Genomic DNA, 9,930 nt, shown 5'->3' with positions numbered 1-9,930 from the left:
AGATTAAGGATACTAGTAATAAAAGAAAAGCAGAGATAATACAGCAGTCATGATTTAGAAAGACACGACAGCGCCTTCTCGACACCACCTGTAACCTGTATTGTGCTGGAGGAAAGACTGGAAATGCTAATAAGGAATGTGATTAAAGGTGGGCCTGTGGTTATAAATTGCTTTTTTAATGGTGATGATCGTAGCTGACATAGAGTATAATAAGAAGATGAGAATGTCACTATCAATTTTTATTAGTGTCATGAACAATATACAGTATATTTAAATTAGCTTCATTTGTATTAGTATTTTTGTAAGTAGTAGCTCTAGAAGCAATAACATGTCCAATGCATTCTAAAAAGAACTAATAAATAAAGTTGCCAATGTTCCCTAGAAAACAGCCGTAACTTTTACACTGGGGAAAATGTGTCCCATTTCCTAAGATACTCAGAATTCAGGTGCACAAAAACCCTGGATTCTGGAACAAATCTGCAGAATAAGTTGGAGGAGTAGTTGTAGCAAATGGATAAAGTTGTGCAAAAATTTAAAAGACACTAAAAACATAACCTTCCATATAAATCAGAACATTTTCCCAAGATTTATATAGAATTAATACTTCGGGTTGATACTTTGGTCAACTTAAAGCCATTTAAGAAACAATTTGGAACACACGCCTAAGCATGAATATTCTGTTGAAAATTCATAATTATAAAACAAACAATCATCAGTTAGTAATTTTTATAAACTGGATCTTATTAAAGAAAAAAATAGGTGACTTAGTTTTGTTTATGAATTTTCCCAGCAATTATCACCAGCTTTCTGAGTTGGTCTAGTGAGAAATTAGGTAAAGTTGAATATCTGACAAAAAAATCACTTGTAGAGAATTAGGAAAACAGGAAATATTATCACTTTTAATCAAACCACCTTCTTTGTTTGAATTTCAGAACACTAAGCTGTTGAAAAGCAAACCATACGGTTAAAATACAGAATTAAAAAAATCCAGCTGCTGGGAATAAGAACAACAGACCATGTCTTTTTGATTTACATTCTAGATGGTTAGTATTAATTGTGCATGGGAGAAAGCATGGCCTGACAATTGAGAAGCCAGCCTGAGTTAAAAGACTGGATTACTTACTCGCTGCATAATCTTGACCTATTTACGAAAACTCTTTTCGCTTTCTTCATCTAAAAATTGGAAATATCATAGTTTCTACCTTAAATGGTTATTGTGAGGATTAAGCGAAATAATAACGTAACCAAGAACGCTCAAGAGTGTCTGGCACACAAGAGCTCAATATATATTAGTTTTGCTTCACAATAATAATAATGATTATCTTAAGTAGGCTTCACGCCCAGTGCGGAGCTCAGTATGGGGCTTGGATTCACAGTCCGGAGATCAAGACCTGAGCTGACATCAAGAATCAGACGCTGAACCGTCTGAGCCACCCGGGCACTCGCATTTTATTATAATTATTAAAGCTAACAACGTGGTTAAATAGTAACCTCCATTGCCCTAGAAAGGTGATATTACACATTTTCCCCCACAAAGTTGCTGCTCTCTGCTGATTCCTTCCTTTTTCTCTATGAATTATAGATTTCTCCTTAAGCCAAAGCACACACTTATTTGTTCCTTCAAAATTCTCTTTTCTCTTTCAAGTTATTTTTCAAGACTTCTGACTCAAAAGGCTCTCTTCCCTCCCAGATTGGTTTCATTCCCTGGAAGGACGGACTGGAGACACAGTTATTTCGACAAGGGGAAAGACCACGAGTTCACAGGTGCCCCGTCCCAGCAGTGGGCCACTAGGAAACCAGTGGAATGGCAAACGTCTCATGTGCTGTGAGCCCTTGATCGTTTTAAACTTCCTTTGATCGTTCTATAGGGAACATGAAGTCTCCAAACAGATAGGAATTTTACATGAGAGCAGGCTTACAAAGCGAGAATTTAAGCGAGCCAGACAATTCATTCATTTAATCCTGTCCTAGTGTGAGCGTGCTATCCGTTCTGCTCAAGTAATTTCAAATATAAACTTCTCGTTGACGATTCCCCACTAACTTGCACAGAGAAGAGATCAGCATGGGTGTCTAACGGTGCTGATAGACACGTGTTCCACGAAGCAAGTGGACTGAAACCGCGACACAATGAATCCTAGGAAACGTGGAACTGAGAGAGCCTTTGCTTCAAGAAATGACAGAACACAGTTGCCTGGAAAAATAACCACGTAAAGAACGGTTTTCAAACGTTTTTCTGAGGAACGCACATAGACCATCGTCGTTTTCAGAAAGGTGGGTTAGATCGTAGGCTGGAGACTTTCTGGGTTTGCAATAGCAAATCTAGATGAGGGACAAAGGACTCATCTTGCCCTGACGCCATTTCTCTAAAAAAAATATCATCAGTACAAAATATGTATCGTCGGCACATGTTTCTTTTTAAAATGTATTTTTTCATACACTACACCTTGACAGAGACGCTACAAAACAAAAATTCGAATTGGAGTTTATTTTGCAAAACCTATTGCAGTGGACTTTTCGTAACATTGCCTGGGGGGGGGGGCATTCTCAGTATCTGAGGTGGAAATGTATGGACGCACCCACAAACCTATTATCTTCCAATGTCTACATGTAAAAACTTATGATAGAATTATGTATTTAAAACAGAAACTGGAGAACTTAGCACCTGGGCCATCTGTTGCTCAGGTTCACGGACAACAGCTCGTTCTTCACTGGCCACCAGGGCACACACAAGCCACGGGTGAGGTATGGGCACAGAAAAAGCAAATACTCCACAGAGAAAAGCGGGGAAACTACATCACAGCAAAATGTGGTTGTGTTTTCTTATCCAAATATTAGCCCTAATTGTTTTGAATCAATTATTGGTGGTTTTCCCCTCTCTTCTCCTTTGGGTTACAGACAAAGAGGCCTGTCGGCCTATGGTTCTTACTAACACAGGGATTCTCCGCTTTGAAAAGTACAAAACGTTCTAATGATTAAAGCCAATCGATATTAGAAAAAGTAACATGGGGCAAATCTTACCTAAGCTCCTGAATTAGAGAATCTATTGGCACTGTGGACAAAAAGAAAGAAAGAGAAAATCAGTTTATAATTTTGAAAACGGTATAATTTTGAAAACTTTTCATGCACCCAGAGTTAATGACCGATAAATGGTTAGTCCAGACTCTGCTTAATTTCCTGCTGGGTAGATTGATCTTTTCTGGTTCTGGTGCTTTGGAAACCAGTGGGTAGATGAATATGGCCCAGAACAGATGACTCTGGCTTTAGTGCCTCAGGTGACCCTGGGGCCTTACAGTCATGGGTTGGGTTTTTCAAAGGCCTGTCTTTAACGAGTCACTGAAAACTTACAAGAATTTGAAGGACTTGAATTCTTTTTTTATATCAAGTCTATTGTTTATATGAAGTTTTTCAGAAGGATCCCAAGCTTACATTTTTATTGACATTAAACAAGTATTTAAATAAAACGGGTAAAGTTTTACTAAATGTGTCCCAAGATGATGCTCCATAAATTTCACTTGTATGCAGAAAGGAAGATATGTTCAGCTGAGCTAATGTCAAGAATGGTTTCAAAATAAGAATCTTGTAGAAAAAAAGAGCTTTGATTTTTCTGACAAATGATGCGAATGAAAGAAGTTCATGTTTATAAATACCTGCCTACACAAGGGTAAGCAGCATATTGAGAAAGACAACAGGTGGTTTTAAAGATTACTCATGCCGCACGAGAAAACAGTTGTTTCATTTCTAGAAGAACATTTTGGCTCTATTTAAGGGTGGATATCATGTGCCAAAAGAATTCAAAGTACAAGAAGAATTGCAAATTAAAAGACCCACATTTTAAAAGTCTGCTAGAATAGTGTGCTTTTAGAAGTCAAAACAAGAGATTCGTATAATCCAAATACTGTCTCTAGTATGCCGGATGTATGACGGATGTGAGCTTATCCTAAATAACAATACGAGTCATTTTTTCTCTTAAATTTGTATTCTGTGGAGAAGTTTACTGCGTAAAAGTTTAATGTCTAGAATTACTGCATTCTAAATATTATGATATATAATGTAGTAACTTTAAAGTAACTTGAAGTAAAATTAGACACTGACATGGTATCAAATTTCTGTTTGGGTAGAAAACGCTGCTGCATCTTGCATAGCATTCTGCATTTTGGTTACCATCGCGAAAGACAACCATGGTTGCATTTGAACTAAAAAACACATCATTCTGGAATTTATTAAAGATTCTGGGATTCCAGGGGCACCCATGTGGCTCAGTCCGTTAAGCGTCCAACCCTTGACTTCAGCTCAGGTCACAATCTCACAGTTCGTGACTTTGAGCCCCGCATCCGGCTCTACGCTGACAGAACAGAGCCTGCTTGGGATTCTCTCTCTCTCCCTCTCTCTGCCCCTCCCCTGTTCACACTGTCTCTCTCTCAAAAAAAAAAAAAAAATTGAGGGGATTCTGGACTTCAAGTCAAACAGGAATTATTTAACTTGACTACAAATATGAACATCGCTACGGAAAGCATTCCATTTGATTAGCGACTTTCGACTGTACATCTCAAACCCTTCCAACAAATTGCACTATTGCTTCCTGACTCAGGTCTTCCTTAGCGAGACCTCTGGGGAGAAGAGTTGGGTAAGAAACAGCTATCCAGAGTGTCTTCAGAGGCTATGGTGAGCTACAGTTCTCCATTTAGAATTAAGGGTCACAAAAATATAGCTAATTATAATAAAAGTTATTTTCCTTAAGGGGTATTATTGCCAGTCAATCCTGTTTTCCAGATGTTTAGATCATCAAGGGCCTGTTTATATTTCAATATTACATTACCATCTGTTGGCTCCAAAAAGAGAAGGATAACCAGCAAGTTAAACCTTTCAAACATTACTTTGCCGAGCTGCCGGAAATTCCCAGCAGGGACAGGCAAAAAACAAACATCATCATTTTACTTGAACTAAGTTTAGACTGGGAGCCACTAAACCAGGTAACATAAAAATCAAAACTGGCTTTGGCAGGAAACTAACAATTCTGTCTTTTCCCTTGCCCATTAAAGGTCACTTCAATCATCTGGAGGTCTCTGTGAAGCATCCTCCTTCCCTTGCTGACCCTTGTGTTGTTTTGCATGATGTTTAAATCTACTCATGATCGCATTTTGTAAAAATCAGCATCATACACCATTGGGACTTTTCTGAGTCCTTTAGCTCCTGGTTCATAATATTTAGCTCTCAATGCCATGATCCAGTGTCCTAGCTTGATTTAAAAAAATAAAAAAAGAAGCCCGGAGGAAGTTGTAATCATTCTGACTACCCATTAGGGACTGAGCATTGGAACTCCCATATTTCATGGTGTGGTGGGCACGGTGTCATGGAACCTGCTTACTAACTCACCCTTGGTTCCTTTAGAGCGGGTACGCAGCGTTTTATCTTCAGTCTCTGCATCCATCTGTAACATGAACACAAAGTCCTGAGGTCATTCCTTTGATATTGACCAAAATATGAAAACGTGTCCTTACAAGTTCTGAAGGTCATTATGAAAAATAGACCAGCCTTCCATGCCCTTGAATAGCACTCATCCTCGGCAGGTATAGACCTGTGACTGCTCTTGCAGTCCATGAATTTTGGAAATACTTTTATAGATGCTGAAGGCAGAGGAAACAGTGACAAGAGGGCAGATGTCCTTGTCCGTAAGTGTTTGCTAGCGATTCAAACACTTTTGGCATTACGCAGATAGAAAAAAAACAACAAAAAAAAGGACTGTCTGAATAACAGTGGTTGCAAGGGAGACAAAACCTCAAATGCCAAACCAAAAGGTTTCAGGCTGATTTTACTAAAATCTGATTCCTTTGCATTTCTAGACCCTTTCTGATACATACCTCCTTCTAATTCGGGAAAAATAATCCCCTGGGTAAAAAGCAACACGAAGGCAAACCCCTGAAATACCAGCATTTCAAAATACCACTGGAAATGTTGATCATCAAATGACATACACTGACTCCCAGAATTCCAGAAATAAATACCGGCTATAATCATGCAAATCTATAAGGAAAGTGAAATTTGAGCATCATGTGTGTCAGCATCAAACTCCCTACAGCATCATTACTAAATATTTTAAATGCGATGAAATAAGCTACCGAAAGGATGGAAAGACTTCTAAAAGCCTGTTGTTTTTGCCCCTCTGGAGATAACAGTCAGACATGACTACTCCCATCCGTTTCACTAGAACCTTGCCATCATCTCTAGCTTAATTCACCTTTGCACACTAGCAGAAGGAATTCTTCAATGCAAAGAAGTTGTTTTGCTTGCTGGGAACGCGAGGCAGGCAGAAGGCACTCTCCGTGGCGCCCATCCTTAAATCCTGACACTAGTGTGGATGCCGTGTGACTGCAATGGTAATGGGAGACGCATCTCTGCTCTCTGAGGCTGAGTTGTGATTGAAGGCACTGACCTGCCATAGACTTATAATAGGGGAGCAGGTGTGGCAATGATGGACTTTAATTTCCTTTAATAAACCTTTTATGTGCCACACTTTTACTGCCATTCGACGCTCTCCAAGGTCCTGCACATAATAGGTTCATTACTTTTGATTACTATAGTCTATTGAGACAAACAACTCCAGAACATACTATATATTATGTTCAGTTAAACCAATATAGACTATTTATCCATTGTGCATTTTTTCACCTGCAACACTACAGACAAAATTAACGACAGCTCTCGTAAGCTAAAACTATTAAAACCACCAGTACCCTTTTGTCATCATTTCATAATAAACACCACACCAATCACTGAACTGTTTTTTTAAATTAGCAAACAAAAAAGTGTCCACTGCTTTTGCTAAGCAGCAGTCACTTTCGTCTAAATAAAACGGTCCATCGTTAGGAATATTTGAAAACCACATGATGAGAGGAAACAACGATAAAACAGAGGTGATTTTTTTTTTTTTTTTTTTTTTGCCTGTAGCTTTCCCTTCTTTTAAAACCACATGAATTTATGACAGATGTGGCACTGCCTGGGATTAAAATGGCTTGGTTTACTCAGGATGGTGAGCATTGCGTTGTGAAATCCTCCTCCTCCACGAGTATCTCTGTTGCATATAAATTGGTTCAACTCATGCAAACTCCCCTCCATGGGCTACAGGAGTAACTCGATTAAGAGAGGTCAGTAGCAAGGAGAGTTCAAATGACGAAAACCACCAACTATTTCTGAGGAAGCTACTCCAGTGGGTGAGTAGTGACTCAACATAACTCTAACAGTCTCCTGCCACACAGGTGCTATGAGCTCTCCCCAACCACTCTGAAAAATCTCCCCCAAAAAGGCAAGTGAAGATTGAACTCCATGAGTCTCTTAATCGAAACTGAAACGCAGGTTGCAAAGAGTGCCCCGAGGTAAGCAGAAAAGTTTCAGAAACCTACTTCAATGTAATCTTCTTTATAACAGCTTTAAGACTATTTCCATTTTGCAGTTCAGCTATCCCCTTGGACCCGCCTGGTCTGCAACCACTCCATGCAGCCGCCTCCCCATTACAGTCATTGGAAGGAATGCATAAATATTCATGGATCTCTGCTTGATTATGCTCGGAATGCTAGCCCCATAATTGTATTTTGTGGCACAATTGTCCTCTTGACGGTGTAGCATATACATCCTGTGTAAACATTCTAAAGACTGGTAACTAAGCTAAGTTTTCAAATTTAACTTGTGGGCCAAGGGGTAGGAGTGAAATGGACGGAGGCCGTAATATATATTTCACCTTCTTTCTCCGCTTCACAGCCGAAAAATAATAAAAGTTACTAAGTTCCGTGCCTAGTCCTGTCTGATAGCTCATTGGGGAATAAGGACATCAGAAACCTAAAGCAATGTGCTTTCTTTTTAGGGGCCGAAGGTTTTAACATTCATGAGGTGGCTCGCTCTCCTGACAGATCTCAATCTGAAGGTAAGTCTTTGTTTTCCAAAACCTTATAAATGGGAGTGGAAATTTCTAAGTATTCTTTATATGGAATACTCTCATGGATTTTAATACATTCCCAATAAGCAGACTTAATTTTGGTAAAATCAAACCTCAGATTCAGTGTGTACCTCCTTCTGGGAATGGCTCCTTAAAGGTAAGAAGAGGTTTCTGCCTCAGGGCGTGCGTTGAGACCAGGATGGGGTTGGGGATAGAATTCCCCTCCTTTAAACTTTTCCCAGGGCTATAGGGAAGACTGACCTAACTAACTCCTGCTACGATCTGGGAAACTACATTTCTCTCTGGGAACAATTTTTTTTTTTTCCTGTTGGAAAAGAAGACTTGATCATTTTTACTGCTTAAGTCCCAAATGCTATTGACAAGGCTCCAATGAATTTGGCAACACTTAATGAATCACTTCCTTTCTCAAAACAGAGATTTGATTTTCTGAAAAGCTGTTCTTCTGGAGGTTTCTTAGAACCTTTGTCTATCTCATTTCATTGTTTATGGATGGGAACAAGACAAGATATTTTCTCAGATACCTCCTCGCTCTGACAATCTATTTCTCAATAGATATAAAATATTAAAGGTAAGCTTTGCCATTTATTTTTCTTGATCTGAAACTACTTTGAGAAAAGTACATTTAACCTACAAGTATGAAGATTTTACGTACAACATTTATATGCAAAGGAGAAAAAAGTGGTTCTTTCTTCGGTTTCATAATAAAGCCATGAAGAAAAATTTTAAAAGATTTCACTTCTCAGTTCTCTGGGAAGAGGAGTTAATAACAAGGAGAAATGACAAGAGGGAAAGACACTTATGAGATAAAGAAGGTGACAACGCAAAACTTGTAGGAAGGACATGTAAGAACCAACAACAGAAACATGTCGATAGACAATGAAGAAGAAAAATAACCATAAAATGAAATTTGATTATTTAACTGAATTTGGAAACCTCTTATTTAACATCCTTATATACTTACAAACTTATATACAGGCATACATCGTAAATTCCTAGTTACTTTTATTTGACCATCTTTTCTTACTGGCACTTATATCAGGGACAATCAGCAACTCTCCTGTCCACATCACCCCAGTGCCTTCCTTTGGGGTGAAAAGGGAGCTCTGAAATTGCTGGTTTGTAGGAACGAGAGCATCAAGGAGCAGGACACAGAATTCGTAAACTCAATTTTGCTTTCATTCACACAAGCAAAGTACTGGTATGTGAGGAGATTTACTTCCCTTTGATTTTTATTGTTCGCTCAAAATCTCATTTTAACATAATGGTAAAAAAATTTCTTTTCAAGTAAATATTTAATCACTTCTTAAAAAAATACCTCTTGGTGATGTTGAAGTTTTATTTTTCCTTTCAACAGCACTGTAGACACTGACATCCTCTCTCTCTATATACATACACACATATTTATATTTATAAGTAGTCACAAATTTCTTAATATTAACAGAAAAAGCTTTAGTGATCATAACGTTCTGAGTATACATCTTGATTTAATTAATCTTAATACTGTCTAATACACATAATCTCTGACGGTAGCTACCTTTAATTTGAGAAGTCCTCCACATACACTCAACTTGCAATAATTTTCACTTTTAACAAGATTTCATTGTGTTGCCCTCCTCAGGGCTTTGGACTGGCCATGCATTTTTGTAGCTCGTGCCACATGACTTGTGTTAGATGTCGTTTCAGTCCCGGGGAACACGTGGCAGTGGAGAGAGGAAGCTCTGTGGCTGCCGAGCAGAGGTCCTGGGGTCCTCTCTATGAGGAGCCTTTTATCCTCAGTGGATGCTTCCTTTACAAAGATCATTTTTAAAAAAAAAAAAAATCAACAAAGAGAAACTCAGGAAGTTGGAAAAGGCGAACCCCAGAAAACGAAACAACCGGAGGATGCCAGTATCTTAGGATGCAATTTGGCCAGATTGAAGAACAAAGAACCTTACACGGAGTGCCCTTTCTTTTTCTGATCCTGGCATCATTTTCTTTTAAAT

This window comes from Lynx canadensis, chromosome F2 (genome assembly GCF_007474595.2).
Source record: "Lynx canadensis isolate LIC74 chromosome F2, mLynCan4.pri.v2, whole genome shotgun sequence".
NCBI classification, from domain to species: domain Eukaryota; kingdom Metazoa; phylum Chordata; class Mammalia; order Carnivora; family Felidae; genus Lynx; species Lynx canadensis.
Note: the sequence above shows the minus strand (reverse complement) of the source record.